Genomic DNA, 17,932 nt, shown 5'->3' on the forward strand with positions numbered 1-17,932 from the left:
TCACATGATTGTGGAACTCCAAGATCTTCTGCTAGCGTACGAGTGAACAGCAGCAAACAAACTGAAATCTTCCTACAGAAGAACCGAAACAGACAATGATTGGTTGTTCCTGTTGTTAAACTATAACCAGCCAAACAAAGAGGAAGCATGTTTTCTTTCTGAATGCACAGAAATACAAATGTTGTTCCAATCCCATGAACCTTTGCGCTACAGACATAACAGAGTCCTTGGGACCAACTCCGTATAAAAACATTGAGATGTCTTCCTACGTTAAACATTTTAACCCACTAATGTTCCAACGAATAACTCCCTAAAAGGCTCAATACCCAGAGATCATTTCAAGCCAAATAAAAGACGATTGTTTTCTTACTTTCTGCGTGTCTTAAATACCTTACAAAGAGAAAACAGTGACGCCCAGCAGCCGCCGTCCCTCACTAAAGAACGATACGACCTGACATGTCAAACCCTAAAAAGGATCTCGTTTTTTCTCTCCTCTGACCTCCACATTTAATAAATCTCAGCTTTTATGGATAAAAAACCTCAAGAACTGTCTTCTGCACTCTAAAATTTACTTGCCGTGTTTCCACAAACGTCGATAAATCCTGCAAACAGGCTGAATGTTTGCAGCCTGGACTTGATGTGGATTTAACACTTTCCCGCTGCATTTAAGCACCAGAGGTTAGTGGGTGTCATCAGAGAGTCCTGATCAGACGTGAGAAGGACTTTTTCTCCTGCCGTCTCTAGTGAGTATGAGGTGTGAATAACCGTTTAAAAGAAAAGTTGTAGGAAATTACACCCACCTTTAAGTTCTCTGAGTGCCTTTTAACCTGTTATGACCCCCCAGGAACACGCATGTGTTTAGATGATGGAGGAAGTTCAATGCCAACTTTATTGTATTTACTTAACTTTTGTTCATCTAATGGATGAGAAGTTGTATTTTTTTTTTTTTTATTTCAGCATAACTCCAATCAAATAAACTCCTCCTTGGACGCACCTGTAGTTTATTCATATAAACCTCCAGTTAGGCTTCAAGAAAGTGTCTTTTTAATGTAACTGATCATGTTAGTACTGTAGGTACAACATCTACAAATGGTGCAAATTTAGATTGAATCCATCTTCTTCCACTCATCAGGACCGGGTCGCGGGGGCAGCAGTCCAAGCACAGATACCCAGACTTCCCTCTCCTCGGTCACTTCCTCCAGCTCCTCTGGGGGGACCCCGAGGCGGACCCAGACCAGCAGAGAGACATAGTCTCTCCAGAGTGTCCTGGGTCTTCTCTGAGGCCTCCCCCCAGTAGGACATGAACACTTTTCCAGGGAGACATTGTTCAAGCCACTACTGTTGATGACAAGTGTTTTGGGCTTCTGTGATCAAAACTCTCCAGGTTCCTGCATCGTATGACCGTTTTTTGGGCTCAAGTTAAACTGAGCTTTGACTAATCAGGGACTCTGATTTGGTAGTGACGCATGGACGGAATTCACAGAAGCATCAACTATTTGAACATTGATCATGAATAATTGTGGTTCGTGCCCGAATGATCCGTACAGATCACTACCCATGGGACATCACCCAGGTGTACCGCGAATCGTTCAACCGTCTGTTCAACGCAATTCGTTTGTCAAAATCGTGTACACCATCTTTGTTTGAGCACGTGCCAAAGTTTCTGTTGTCCAATAAGAATTTTTCCCTTCCTCTCCGTTTGAAGGGGTAGTTTAAGTGCTAGTGAGTCTGGGATGTTTTTTTAATTATTTTACCCTCCAAGCCGAGGGATATAAAGTCCTCCATCGCAAGGTTAAACCGCGTCGAGCTGAGAAGCGCTTTTCTTCACGTGAATGCGCTTTGAACCACAGAACTTTACATTTAAACGTTAAGTAATGACTGTAGAAAGACCCTTTTAAAGTTATAAAACCGCTGTTGTGTATATTGAAGCGCTGGAAGCTCTGTGCTAAAGCTAGTGGACCGGCGATTATTGGTGACGCCATCGAACGACAGTAACGTCCGAATTCTAAGATACTATTTTTTCATAACTCTCCGATTGGAGGGCTAAATGAAGAGGAAGGGAAGAATTTGGATTGTTTTCGGATTTTCTCAACCTGATCAGGGAGGACGCGGAGTACTGAGATGATGAGACATCAGGTTTAATTTATACATACATATATACACATATATATATACACATCAATTGTGTGAAGTACTTTATATATGTTTTATCAAGTATATCTATTGAAGCTTTTCAAAAAATTAATTGAAGGGTTTTATATTTTAGTTCTTTTTTTTTTGGTTTAGTGATCCGAAAAATGATCCAGTGACTCTAAGGCTGCCTTACGATCAGAACGGTGACTTTTATGATTATACGCTTACATTTCTGTGACAGTCTTTCATGATTGTGAATGGAGCTGTGGAAGAATAAAGACTTGAGCGAGATTTGCAGGATTTTTTCACCGTCTTCATAGGTAGCTGACAGTGAGTGAGCATGTTGTTGAACACGCTTCCCATGAACATGTCTAATTATTTCTGGTGGAACCGAAGACAAATGTTTTCTCACCATCCATCTGAACGCAAATCAAATGTAAATCAGATCTCCGAGCTCCAAATTTGACGCTTTCGCTGAACGAAAACCAGACCCGGACCAATCGTCGGAGAAGATCAAAAAAGCAGATGTTCAAGGAGAACGAAATGCCCCCATTGATTGGCTGCAGTGCTCGGGTCCCCCCCCCCCCAAGCACAGTCCTCTAATCGATATCACAGAGATAAGCAGCAGTCAGCCTCTGACATTGCTGATGTATAACTGCCATGGCTGACCGGCAGCTGATGGACTTCTCGCCGTCTTGGTCAAGAGTCACCAGAGCAGCTCAGGTCAAGTCAGCTGCCTGCGATCCTGATCCCCGTCATAAAACACAACTGCTGATAAACCAGAGCGCCGCCAGGTCACGGCGGTCCACTCCTGCACAGCAGATAATCAGCTGGGTTAGATCTGAGGAGTAGAGCGCAACGTGAAGGATAAATGACCTGAGAAAAGCCCGTTATCGCTCTGTTTGTTTCTCAAAAGCCAATAATGAAATATATAATTTCTAAAGAATGGCTGGGAGAAAATGAAATGATGGCGTGGCTGTGTTTTGTGAAATTGTGCTGTCAAACGTTGCTCCTTTCTAATTTCCTGGAGCGCAGATGATGGAGCGTGTGCGCTGACGGCTGAATCAGATAAAAACGAAAAAAAAAAGGCTTTTTTTGCGCCTCAGCAGCGATTTTATGTGACATTTATAATCATGAAACAATTAGTTTGTGGCAAATGATGTTTGACAGATGCCACGACCCTGCGTGCTCTGTAATTTTTTTGTAATATGGTCGTGTATTAAAAGTGTCGAGGCGACAGATTCAAGGCGGCGAATGTTTATCCAGCAATCAAACCGTTTCTGCTCCAACTTCTCCAGAAGTGCTGAAGCTGCGAATGCTCCAGAGTCAGTCTTGCGGGTGTTTGGGGTGGGTGTCCGTTTGACGGGACTGTCCCGGCACCACTGTCACTTCGCTCCCCCGTTTCAGGTGCTCCACGCCGGGGGAGCTGGCAGCTCTGACGGACGCGTCCTCCGGAGATTTATGGGAGATGACAGCTGCTGCTGCATGAGGCTGAAGGTGTTCGGGGAGGAAAACAGAAGCTGCAAAGATGGGAATTATTTCCTGGCAGTTTTGGTTTTGCTGCTTTTCAGCCTGGAGACAGAGCGAGCGAGCGGGCGGGCGGGCGAGCGAGCCCCGCCCTTAATCTACTTCCTCTGTTTGCGGTAACGGTCGGCGAGCCTTTCTGCCGGCGAAAATCACATTTCTTACATGGCTGACTCTTGATGAATTATTTCACATTTCACTTACTTACTGCACCTTTTGGAAAGTTAATTTACATCGGTGACGTTGGGGGAAAATTTCACGGCCAGAAAATGAACAGCTCCCCTTGTTCAAACTCAAAAGGTGTGGAGCGCGCGGCTCCTTAAAAAATCCATTTCAAACTTCATCATTTAGCCGTTTGACAGCACATCTGAATGCACACGGACGGGCCGGCCCTCCGATTCTCTCTGTATTTAAATATGGAGCCTCTTTAATTGAGCAGAAACTGCTGTGGAGAACTAATACTGAGGCTGAAATATCATTACGCTGATGGAAGCCGGGCTCTCTGACTTTTATTGGCAGCTCGCGAGCTAAATGTGTGGTTCAATTCGGAGGCGGCCATCGCTGCAGAGGCAAGGTAATCGACTTTGGGACAAAATGGTGTGGAAAATGACGTGTAGGCCTTCGCCTAAAGCCGGCCCCGCTCAGGCACAGATCCATCAGTCAGGTGCACGGCAACATTGGCATTTACACAAATGTGATTTAGTTACTGATTCTAGACCAGTGACTTCGGAGAGACCGTTCCGTCCGTGCACGAGGCAGAAACAGCTTTCAGCTGGGGTGTACGTTAAAAAGAGCAGCATTTCTTCACGTGTTCTGGTCCTCGCTGCAGCGCTCTGCGCACTGTTGCCTCGCCAAATTAAAATCCAACACTAGCATGAAACCTTCACCGGAGTCTAGATGACCACTAAACCTCTTTAATGTTTGGTGACAGCAAACACATAAAGACCAATTAAGCTTTAATTATAAAGGGGTTTCAAATAGGGTTGGGCATCACCAATAACATGGATAGATTTGATTATGTCTTTGTTCTTTTGATCCTCTCAAATAAATTTTGAGTTTACACAGAAATACATTAATAATCTATATACGTTTTGAAGATTTTCACATTATTCTGAAACAGGTAACATAACATTGTTAATAGAATAAATGTTACGTGGATTCTCAAACGAAGAATTGTTCTGCCTCTCCTGGAGGGGGTTTCCGTTTGGCCACTAGGTGGCGATAGCGCTACAGCATTATACCTCATTCCAGAAGAAGAAGAAATTATGAGCAAAAACCTGTTTTAGACCACAAATGGTTACTTTAAAAAAATATTTTCTTAAAAGAGTTTGGAAAATTCATACCTGTGAGATTATAAAAATGTTACTATAGTCAATCGAGCGTTAGCATTAGCCATCCTATGGGAATTTCCATCAAATGTTAGCATCAAGCTAGAAAACTTTAGCTTTATGTGTTACTTTGATCTCTACTTTTATGGATTGATTATTAATCTATTAAGCTTAGATCGATCCAGATCAATCAATTTTATGAACCCAGTCCTAGTTTCAACATGTATTGGTTTGACTAAAATGTTTTTTTTCAAAATAAAGTGTTTCAAGTTTAATGTTAATTTTGTTTTTGTTTTATGTCCTTCTACGGTGGCCCTGAAGTGCCAATCACATCAAAACAATTGACAAAAACATTTCAAAGATCAGAACGACATGAAAGCAAAACAAACGTTACCTAAAAGAAATTAAAAAACTAAATTCCAGAAACCAAAACATGAAAAACAAAAGTGAATGAAACATTTCAGAAAACAGAAGTTTTTTGTTTTTTAAGTTGTGGCTTCTGGAATTTTGTCCTGGGTTCTAAAATGTTATTTGTTTTATTGTTATTGTTTGAATGTTAGTAAGCATTCACACCTTTTTCAGAATGTAAAAAGTGCTAATAACACTATTAGCAACTTCTGCAATCTTGGTGTCAAAACATTCAGCTGGTTAACATGTATTGGTTTGACTAAAATGTATTTTGGTATTTTATTTTGGTATTCATAAACTTCATGGTTTTTACGATTCAATGCATAAACATTCAGCATGTTCAGGAAATTCATGATTTCACTTGTTTTACTTTTGAGTTTAGCTTATATTTTAGCAACGTTAATATTTTTGTCTAATTTGGCATAATGAGGTTTTTTGGGCTTATTCTGAACTGAGCTAGTATTTTAGTAATGTGTTTGCTTTTTTGGCTAAATTGGCATCTACTGAGCTAATTTTGGAGTTAAGCTTTTTTTCATGAAACTTTCTGCATCTTATGCAAGTTTGGTATCAAAACATTCAGCATGTTCATGACATTATTCAGCAATTAAAATAAATTTCTTCAGCATCTTTAGCCACCACATTCAGCAAAAAGCATCAGCACTAGCATTGTCCCAGGTAATGACACTTTTCAGTTTATTTTGCTTTTTTTTAACTGTCCTGATCTGTTGAGTGATTTGTTGATATGATTTGCACTCCTGGGCCACCGAATTCTCCTTCATTACTTAGTTTTTGATTTCATGACGTAAAAACAAGAAGCTGCCATCCTGTTGGTGGAGGGGAAACATCAGAGTCAGACGGAGATGATCCCTTCAAACCTCATGGTCTCTGCTGTGAGATGGAACCGCAGGAGGCCGGTCACTGACTGATCTTAGAGCTTCAGAGAAAAATCACGAAGCTCCATCAATTTAAAATCAACCAATAAATATAGCAACTTTGAGTTTCGGTTAACCATTTTACCATCGCTGTCTGCGTCGTGTTTCAGCAGCTGGTTTTCCTCTTTGCGAGTCGACTGATTAGTGAACTTCTCGGATTTACATTTAGACTTTTAATCCAGGCGGATTTACAAATCCAACAATCTGGTCATTTCCAAAGACACAAACGGTGTCTGAATTCCCTCACTGCTACCGAACCACTAGAAGAATATAAAGTGCAGGATGATGCAGGATTTTAACACTTGATATTATCTTTATATTGGATGAATGTATTTAATCAGCATCATTTATACACTTATTTACAACAAGAGATCAAAGTCAATGAAACATAACGGAGAACGACTTAGAAAAAAGAAAGAAATGGTATTTATCACTTTAAACTACGTCACACTTTTTCTGTAAACTAACTCCAACAGTAAACAAAACAAAAACATCACTGTTTTCAATCATTTAACAAAGTCTGAAAATGTTCCCCGATAAGTTCTGCAGACACAGTTCCAGTAGATCCTGAATGAAGACGCAGCAACGCCTCGATAGAAATGAACAACTAGAAAAGACTCTCAGTCCTTTCATCTGAACCGACAGAAAACAGGTTTTACAAACAGACTTTTTCATCTTTGGAGGAAATTGATCAGATTTTTGTAAATTCCTGAATTCATTCTGTTTTTATTCTAATCTATTTATTATTTTTATTGATATATTCAAACAAACATTTATTTATGGAACTTATTTTATTTAAACTTAATTATTATTGTTTTATTATATCAATGCAAAAAACCCGATTTATAAAGATCACAAATAAGCGATCTCGAAAGACGCAAAAATTCGTTCTCTAACAGATTACAAATATCAGAGTATCCGGATACTCGTTTCAGCCCTCCACTTCACAGTGTAGAAGTGTTTTTGTGAAGCAGCTGATCCTACGGAGCCGATATGTGGCTCTATGCCGTTATGCAACACTTTACATTCACTGTGAAGCTGCATTTCTAGACGTCAGCTGATTCACTCTGATGGCGTAAATGGTTGAAGAGTTCTGGGATGTCCAAGAGCGTGTTATTCAGGTTTATATCTCCGATATCACTGGATAAGTGTAGTTCGGATAAATTTTAAATTTAAATTTTAAGCAGCAAATATGTCGTCATATATTTGCCAAAACAAAAACCTAATAAATATGAACATTTTTTTAAGACTATTTATGAATCCACTGCGTTCTAAGAATAATCTATGAAAAAAAAAACAACATTAAAATCCATTTTTTTAATGACAAATTGCTCAAACTCGATACTTTGTGGTCTATACTCACCAAATTAGTAAACATGGAGCACACTGGTTTTTGTAGAGACTACAAGGACATTTCTGGGGGATTGGACATAGAAATTATAGATTTGGAGGAGAAAATGTCAAACTCCCCATTTAACTTAACAATGAGGGAATTTGGACTCCAGAACCACCGACTGTGGTACCACGTCCACACCAGACATGTGATGTGTGTCCAAGAACATGCTGGAGTTTTTAGACAGTCAATTTACTATCCGATACCAGCAAATAGACTCACAGTTGGTATTAAATGTCAAAGTGGTGCAGTATTAATTTCAGTGATACTTCCGTCTGCATGTCACTAAATCTGAGTCCCTGATTGGGCAAAGTTCAACTGTTAATTGGCCATAGGTTTAGCATGAAAGCAGATGAACTTTTCAACCAACTTTTTATTGGAAGTGGCTGATTGAATGCACATTTTTGACGCCAAACGCAGCAACAGATGGTAGTTTAGCCCATAAACACCAGAGACGCTGGTGGCGACACCTACATAACCAACACATTCTCATTCCCAAGTCATAACATTTTGATTTTTTTTTACTTTTTGAGGTTTTTTGACGTGCTGGTTGTTCCAACTACATCAACGCTGCCTAACCTCCAGGCCACAAACTGGTACTAGTCCAGTACTGGGACATGGACCGCACCGGTATCCTAACCCTAACTTTAACCCAGTATTGAACGTGGATTGTTCCGGACTTGGATCAGTACCAGATCGGACACGGCACTAGGCGCAGACCAGACTAGGGTTAGTCCTGGTCGTGTCCCGAGGTTTGGTCTGCATTTGGTCTGCGTTCATTACCGCGTCCACCAAGACAACTGGACTCCTGATTTAGTGTCCAGATATGGTACTGATCCGCGTCTGGTATCAATCTGCGTTCAGTACTGAGTTAAGGTTAGGATACCTGCGTGGTCCACGTCCCGCTACCAGACCAGTATCAGTTCTGGATACCAAAATTCCGGTACTAAATGCCAACTAGACTAAAGTTGGTACTGGCCAAGTGTTACGGCCCTGGGCCGTTTGGGTCTGCTACTGCTGCATGTTCCTTTGCTCCTCCTCCTGCACAGGTGCTGCTGTTTCCAAATCAGAGGATGGAGATAAAAGATCCACCTTAGAGGTGCTTGAGAGAGACCCTTCTACGCCTGCCAGCCAGCTCCGTTGTTTGCAGCTCTGGTTCTCCTGGTCCTCCCTGCTCTGTTGGGTTTTTGTATGGACATTAAAAAAATACTTAGTGCTAAAAACCGGTTTGTCTCCCCTTTATTTGTTACGGTTCAGAGCCAGCCGTAACACCAAGTCCTGAGGTTTGGTCTGAATTCTGCCCATGTCCACCAACATGTCCGCCAAAACAACCAGACCCCTGATTTAACATCTGGAACCGGTACTTATCCCTGTATGGTTTCGATCCACGTTCATAACTGCGTTATGGTTAGGAGGGGCAGTCCACATCCCTGTACTGGACCAGTACCACTTCCAGACGCGGTACCAGATACCGACCAGACTAGGGTTAGTACTGGCCGTGTCCCGAGGTTTGGTCTGCGTTTGGTCCACGCTCATTACCATGTCCGGTATCGATTTGCGTTCAGAACTGGTTTATGGTTAGGATATACATCCACGTTCAAGAACCGGACCAGTACCAGAATGTTGCAGACCCTTGATTTAATTGGACCAGAAAGCATCCCAAAGAATGACAAGTTGGGGACGCCCAAAACGCCAAAAAGTAACGTTGAGGTATTCTTAAACAAATGAATGAGATGATAAAACACAAAATATTCGGCCGTTTACTCAACGACGTGAATACGGCGATTCAGAATCAGCTGGAATCACATTAATTGCGTAAACGGTTGAGGAGTCGATGGATTGTCAACACTGAAGCTAACGCTGTGGCGTGCGACCAGCTTCATCTCAGCTTCTGGAATCGTGGTAATAAACGGCGAGGAGGCAGCGGCAGAAGACTTTGTGTGTTTTGGGAGTGTCTTGGGTAGCGATGTTACATCAGATTCAGTCTCTCTCTGCCGGCAGCGAGCCTGGAGGAGCTGCCGTCACGCCCACGCACACATGCGCGCGTGCGCACACACATTACACTTGCTGAACCACAAAGCAGATCAAGTGTGCCTGGAGAGCTCTATAGAGAGGCCAGTTTTCCTCATTAGACCGTGTGTGCTCCGCTCTCCAAAAAAACCCCTCACTCTAATCACTGTCACCAGACCTCGGCTGAGAAACAGATAATTAACGTCGGGCCCTGCCTCCATCGGCCTCCACGCTAAACAGCTCCGCGTACATATGTGTGCACGTGTGCGTGGGCGTCTGCGTTTGTCTATTTGCAGTCTGTCGATGTAGGAGGCAACCGCCCCCCCTCCAATCTTCTCCCTGGAGGAACGTGGATGCTTAAGCCATCCACAACAACCATTTCTCTGCGGCTGGCGCTCAGAACAAACACAGCCCGGATCATCTTACAGCTTTTACAGCAGAAGATGCCACTTTCTGACGCTCGCTGCGCCTTCTGCCTCCACCGCCGACGTCTCGCCCCTCTGTGCTCCACGACTGCCCTTTTATTTCCCCTTCACCCATTTATTACACAGAATGGACTTCTTAATCGAATCCTTTGCGGAGCAGATTTATTTATGTTCTCTTTTTCCTTCCTAAAGGCAGTTATTAATATTATAAATATTTGATGATACTTTGCGTGACCCTGCATAGAATGACAGAGAGGAATTGAAGGTTAATGCTGGAGGGGTGGTGGGGGGGGCAGGCTGATTAAATGGTGGCCAAGTGGCAAAAAGCCTGCAATAAACTTTCTAATAAAACGGACTAAATAAATACTCCTGGCAGGAGAATTTTGTTATAGGAATTTAACAAGGTAATTTACAAAAAACACACATTTCCCTCCGTGCCCTTTGGTGATAACTAAACAGAAAAACGGTTGCAGTGTGTTTGCCCTGCTGCCTTCAGATATTTATCCAGGGGATTAGAGCCTCCGAACTCACCTCCTTCAGAACGTAAAAGTTTAATAAGAAAACTCAACAGTAATTTGTCCTCATTTATTTGTAAAAACGTCAGATTTTCATCTGTTACAGCACATGTGTCAAAGTCAAGGCCCGGGGGCCGGATCCGGCCCTCCAGATCATTTTATTTTATCGTTATTAATCATCCGATGTTATCTTGAGCTCATTTCTCACTTGTATAATTTTGACAAAATATATTTTTATGGATAGTAAAATATTGAAAGTTATTTAAGGTTTAAGTTGATTTATTCTGGAATAATATTCATACCTTTTTATTATTCATAATTATGTTAAAAAGTTACAGTTTTAAAGTTTTAACAGTTGACATTACGCTAGTTTTTTTTTTTACTATTTTTGCATTTAATAAGATTTTTTTAGGCCATTTTGGAGTTTGGCGAATGTTTCAACTACATGCTAACTGTTTTGGCCACTTTAGGCTTTTCTTTTTAAATTATAAGGCTGTTTGGAGTTAGGCTAATATCTACATGCTAGCTATTTTGGCTAATTTAGGCTTTTTTTGTGGCTGTTTTGGATTTTTTCCTTTCAGTTAGCGGTTTGTTTTCACTGCTATACGTGGTGCAGACCGCTAGCGTGTCATTGTAGTGTGATGACTAGAAAAGCAAAAACAACAATCCAGCAGCTCGTCTTTTTCTTGCTTTACTTCTTGTACATCGTCAATAATAGAAGTTTATTGTTGTTTGAAAGGAGATTGCGGGCGGCTAAGAGCTAACTTAGCGGAGCGCTATATTGGCGCTTTCTGCCAATCGATGGGTGGCTACAGCGGCTCTGCCCCAATCATTCCAATTGACCAAGAACTGAGGGAGACCCCTAAGAGGTACGGTTCGGTCCTGTGGGATTGGGGTCAATTGGACCCCACAAGATGGCGTGCTGAACTTTTTTATTCAATGGTTTTTGATTTCCATTGGTGTCCGTGGCAAACATGAAATCCTGTCAACCTTCATCCACGTTTGTCATTGGAGGGATCACACGTCAGTGTGAGGCTTGGGTCATCTGGACCCCATAAGACAGCACAGCGGTTAATGGGTCCATTTTACAATGGAAACGCTCAAAATACTGGGCTGGACAGCTCAGTGGTCTAAATTTGGTCCTGAACCTTGTGTTTGGTCTGCATTCAGACCACCATCAACCCAACCCGAATCAAGGGGTGTGAACAAAACCATGTGACTAAAGATTTCTTCATTGGCTGGAAATTACAAGGGCGGGAAAAAAATATTGACAACAGAAAGAATAGTGGAAGTCCGGAGGTTTGCAGCCCATGAGGAGAGTTCAAACTGCATATTTCTCTGACCAGTTTTTGTATCAATGTTAAGTATTACTCTTTTGCGTTGGTATGGTGGAGACATGCTGCGAGGCAGTTACTTGGGAGATGACGACTAAGAATATACTCTGATAGGTGTCTGTGATGTAGATTATTAAGAATCATCACATTTGCTATAAAGCAGATCTTTCATGTCGACGTACTAAGAGACTCAATGGTGGCGTTTCTTGGCATCACCTCAGCACAGACACAAGGACGGACAGAAACGTACCTTAAATGTACTTTTTACAGCATCTTTAAAATGTTTTACAATTAGATGGATATAAAATGGAGCCGCCATCTTTAGAGACCTGGACCAAAAAGTAATGCAAACGTTTAATGTAAGATGGCCCAGCCAAACCCTGGTTGAGTTTTTCCTCCACACAAAAACGCTCGTTGGTCATTCTCTGATACTGATAAGGAGTACTGCGGTCGCTCAGTTTCCTGTGCGTACTCTGTTGTCTTGATACTGTGTACTGTATTTAAGATGGTTAGTCCTGAAACCATGGAGACCACCTGCATCTCTGAATGAACTACAAGTTAAAAAGAAACGTTTTTTGATGAGGCTGCACTCATCCGACCACATTTCAACACCGTTTAATGTTCGGCCATTTTGGTCCAGTGGTTCCACTGCGAGCGTGGAGCCTATTCAGACCGAGGGAACTCAGAGTGAACCGGGCTCAGTTCGAATGGAAACACGGGTCAGAGAGCGGTTCCTGGTTCTGGACCAGGGTTATTGGGTGTATTCAGACTAAAACTTTGTTCCAGATTTAAGCGTGTCCAGTCTGAACACTCTCTCAGAGATATGCAGAACAAGTTGCTGCTGCTGAAGCTTTGATTTTGCTCAGCAATGTTGGACTGTAGTTATTCAGAAAATGAAGCTACATGAACAGCAGTGGAGCAGAAACACAACCTTGGCTGCTCTTGGGGCTAATGCACCAACAACTCACCAACCGTTTGGTACCAGAGCACATTGGGAGTTCAGATCAGTTGGAACACCTGGTCTACTTGCAGAAGTGTCCTATGTTCTCTGGAACCAAGAATGATCCAGCTGTGCTGTGAACGTTAGACGTGATATTAATGTCAACCGCTTTCCAGCAATCGCACGTTTGAGCAAAAGATCTTTAGGTCAACAAAGACTAAGTGATGCATCTGCGGATTTCAACCGTAAAATACCGCAAATGTAAACATGTAAGCGGCTTACGGAATGAGGACCACCATCACCAACTGCACTAGTTTACAGTTCCAGGACAGTAACGGTACAGGAGGGTTCTGAGACCTGCAGGGGTACAGACCACGGTGTGGAGCATTCTCTACAGGTCTGAACTGGGTCTTCCATCCTAGTCTCTGACTTTGTTCTGTTTCTTCTCTGCCCATCCCTACCTTTCATTGGTGAAAGACACCTGATTCAGGTCATCAGCAGAAGGAGGGGCAGAGATGCCTGAAGAACAACCATAAAAAACCCTCAGGAACCATCAAGACTAATTCCTTAATGACATATTAAAAGTTTGAGTGACACAGTTTTAGATCTAGACTGTTGAGGGTCTTCGTCACGTGTTTGTGGGTTACAGTTCCAACCTGTCTCTAACTCTTGTAGGTAGATGTTCCTGCATTTTAAGTTTAATCTCAGATATTTTGAGTAACTCCTTAATTTGCACATCAATGTCTAAAAGTTGGGCTTTCTCAGCCATTGGTTGTTGGCATCTACAACTCTCTGTAAAACACTTGAGGTCAGATCTCAGTTCAGACATTTAGCCTCTTGACTTCCTGGGTTTTCTGCACATGAAGTACAATCTATTTTTTTTAATATATATATATATATATATATATATATAATATTGCCATTGGTATCTCATTTCTATTGCATCTTCTGTTGGTCCAGAACCAAAGAACCCAACTGGATGAAACCCATCCCTCCCGGTTTGTCTTCACTTTCCCTTGTGGGTCGGGCGGGTTCTGTCTCTTAGAACCTCATCTGACCTGGTTCAGCCAATCAGGAGAAAGTTGGGATTGAACAGAAAACAGACGAAGATCTTTAGAACCAAGATTAGGAAGGTCTTTACGATTCCTCAAAAGATTATTTTGTGATCCATTTGTGAAGCGTCTTTTAATGATGACGATGTCGTTTTCTTAGACATAGTTTCCGCAGAGCGGCAGGAGTTCATTAGAAATTCGGATCTGTGTTGTGGGCGGGACTGTTGTCATGGAGTAAGCCTCCCCTTATTTCCCATCCTCCCTTTGTTTACATTCTCTCCCACTAGCTCACAGTCCCATCCTTACATCACTGGTGTGATAAAAATGGCGAGGAACATCAGATCAGTTTAGATCCAGATTCCAGCTCAGACGAGGAAAACAGACGTTCATGGATCTATTTGTCAGAATGGGGCGGAGCCGGGAACCGATTGTAGCAGGTAGTAGTAGCATCTGCTCCTGAAATGTCATTTTTTATCTTACTTTTGGTTATATACGTCCTCCATCGTCAGGAAAACGCCACAAGAGCATGTTAAAAGCATGAACTTGTTAGCAAACCTCCGACTTGCTGCTTCTGTTTGGATGCTACATGTTTTCATGTCTGAAAGTCAAACAATAGCGTCTGTGCTTTACATTCGGGATCCGCGGCTGCAGTCAGACGATAATCCGGCTGTATTTTCTCAGCAACACTTTTGTCCTAAGTTTGCCGTCTTCCCACAAAGCCAGCGTGACAGAATGTCTGGCTTTCAATCAAAGATAAAAGAAGATCTTCAATATTTGGAACACATGTCCTTCACGTCTGAATCGCGCCATTCACACAGTTTCTTTTTTCCAAACAGAAAGAGTGCGTCTTTGTGTGAGAACGCCGCAAAGCTTCAATTACAGCATCAGCCTCTCTGCAGCGCGGAGAACCGGAGAACATCCGATGGGTTTGGGATTGTAATTAGAAGTCTGCAAATGAGTAAATTCCATTTCTCATAATTCAAGAGGTTCAATTACTGGAAACCAATACCCCAAAGTTAGGTGGAGGGAAATGAAAGACCCCCCCCATCCCTTCCACAGAACATAATTTAATCAGCATTGAAGTGTTGCATGCAATATTTATCGACTCTCCAAATGTGTCTTTCTTTATACATTCAGTCGTGGCTGAATAAATGATTTGAAGCTGACATATATAATGCGACCTTGTCAGGAGCAGCCCCCCCCCCTCCACCACCTCCACCTTTTCTCATGCACGCTGTATAATTGAGCCTTTAGGGATGGATGGAACCATCCTCTCCACGATCAATAAATACATCCGAACTTCTGCAGTCATACTTTCAAAGATAAATGTAATTCAGTTCAGTTATTTTTCTGCATGAAAGCTAATAGAGAAAATACTTTCTGTTATTGGAATCTTCTCCACTAAATCCACATCTGCAGAAAAAGTTTCTGGACCGGTTCGGCCCGTTTGTTTCCAGCATCTTCAACCAAAAACGTCACTCTGAGGCCCAGAGTTCAGGAGGGCGTGAATGAGCGAGATTTAGAGAAAAACAGGAAACGATAAAACCCAGGAGTCAATTTGAAGCCTAAACGAGCTCATGTGATCCACGTTAAACGCAAACACTTCAGCTCTCAGCAGGAGTTTAGAGTCCCACAACAAATGGAATCCAGCGCGGGGTGTTTAACATATATATGTTTTCATTTCCCACATATGCTCATCAGATCGTCAAAGCAAGTGAGGCGCCGCACAATATCCTGGGCGAATGTAATATAGGCTGGAATGAAGCGGGCCGGCGTGATGCAGCATCAGGACCAATGGGAGCTCTTTAAATGAGAGTGTGGCTGTAAACACCACATCTCCCTCACACGCACACACAAGCGGCGGCATCACGAGCCAAGCTGATGACAAGTGGCGAGCAGCCCTCCAGTGCCTTTAATACAGCCAGAGCGTTCTCCAGGGGGAAATGCAATCTGAGTCCTGCGCTCTGATCCTCCGCCTGCACTTCCCATCATATCACCACGAGGAAATGGGAAATCGCCTCGGCCGCAGATGAACCGGGAACATAATCAAAAAAAACGCTGCAAATGGCGCAGATCAGCTCGCAGACCCCCCACCCCCCACCGCTGAGCACTAAATAATAATAGGCGGCGGGGACGGCGGCGGGATCCCTCTCTCCTTCCTGCGCCGGCGTGCGTTCACTCGCGGCAGCTTCAGAGCTTCCAGGAGTGAGCGGACAAAGAGGAAGTGCGGCGCAGCTTTGGCTCTGACCTTTTTGGGGGAAGAATCGTTTCCAAAAGTGTCACAAAGTGGGAAACGGGTCGGATGGACGGATCAGAACCGACACGAAATGTGCAGAAAAGACACAAAAGAAGATTTGTGTCTGACGGGAAGAGACAAAGACAGCTGAGCGAGTGACAAGTGTTTGAAGTGGAGGCTGGACACGTGCGCGCGTGTGCGTGTGTGTGTGTGTGTGTGTGTGTGCGTGACACAAAGTGTGTGCGACAGCCTTAAGCCTGAGTGAGAGGTGAAAGGACTGCTGTACTCACAGTTGTGCGGTGGTTTCCCTGTGGTCTGCCGGCGTGTCACAGTTTCATCCTCTCAGCGTCTCTCCCTGGGCTGGGCTGCCTCTTCCTCTTCTGACCGAAAGGTGTGAGGAGGAGGAGGAGGAGGGGATGCTCAGATTGAGCGCTAAGGAATGAAAAGCAGAGAGAGAGAGTGTGAGCGGGCGAGCGGGAAGGATGAAGAGAGAGCGGCGTGGATGGAGGGGGGGCGAGCGAGCGGCGGCTTGTGATTGGCCTGTCAGTCCGGGAGAGGGAGCTCGGATCTGGACGGGCGGCCGGACCCGTTTGTGTTGTACAAACACACAACTGTGAAGTACACAACATGACAGCTTCAAGCATCAATGACATGCAGTGAGGGGGGGGGGCACACCTCCCATTCACACAAACCCCCCCCCTCCAATTACCAGATGTATGAAGCGACTCTGAACGCATCTCCTCTCCTTTAAGCGAGTCATAACGTGGGCAGCCCGTTTATGGCGAGACTGGACTCCAATTAGCCAATCGCGGGTCAGAGATCAGGCTGGAAGAGAGGGAGCATGAGGACGTCTCATCCTGAACCTCACGACAAACGGCAGGAAAAAAGGAGATTACAGTTATGGGCTCAGATCAGGATCAGCCTAAAGAGAACGAAAAAATAGATTGTAAAGTTAACAGAAAAATATTAAGAGCAGTTTTAAACTCAAACATACATAATAGCTGCATTAACTGAAATTATGCAAACTGCTTTTTAGACAATTATCTTAATGGAAACACCACAACTGCGAAAAAAAAACTCAAATTTATGGTTAAAAAAATAGTACTCAGGAGGTGTTTTTTTGATTTATTGAAAATTTTAAGAAATAATAATAAAAAATATTGAAAATGTAAATTTGAAACTTGCAAAAATGTTTTTATTGAACTAAAAGTGTTAGAAAAAATGTTTATCTGTACTTTCAACTTTCCTCAACTTTCCTTTTTTCTCTGCTTTCAGTTTCAATTCAAATTTTCAAGTTTTCGCTGTCGAGCTGATCCTATTTTTACATGGGGGCGGGGCTTTGAGCTGATTGGCTACCGGGACATGTTTCCCACGAGGACTCCTCACTGAAGGTCCTCTGGTCACATCCAAGATGGCGCCAGAATCAATCAATCAATCGTAACTGAAGCCGGTTTCGTAAGCGGAATTTCCTAAACTTTAGAAAACCCTTTCAAATTGTATTTTAAAACCTTTTCTGAACTTCAGCTCTTACTCCTCTGAAGGTGGATAAACTGTTACTGCTTTTTTCTCCGTGAATCAGCTAATTGGAGCCCCAAAGACTATTTTTTCCTCCTTGACCAGGGGTCTCAAACTCGCGGCCCGCGGGCCATTTGCGGCCCGCAGGATGATGATTTGCGGCCCGCGTCTTCATATGAAAGATTAC

General features: G+C 43.0%; 1 protein-coding gene across 1 annotated transcript in view; it reads right to left on the reverse strand.

The window, feature by feature from the left end:
- Positions 1-17,932, reverse strand: part of rbfox3a (RNA binding fox-1 homolog 3a) — a gene marked incomplete in the record, with an annotated part of 614,011 nt that overhangs the window by 562,567 nt on the left and 33,512 nt on the right. The window contains 1 exon segment of the mRNA XM_024272938.2: positions 16,521-16,662.

Source organism: Oryzias melastigma, linkage group LG8, assembly GCF_002922805.2.
Source record: "Oryzias melastigma strain HK-1 linkage group LG8, ASM292280v2, whole genome shotgun sequence".
In the NCBI taxonomy this organism is placed as follows: Eukaryota; Metazoa; Chordata; class Actinopteri; order Beloniformes; family Adrianichthyidae; genus Oryzias; species Oryzias melastigma.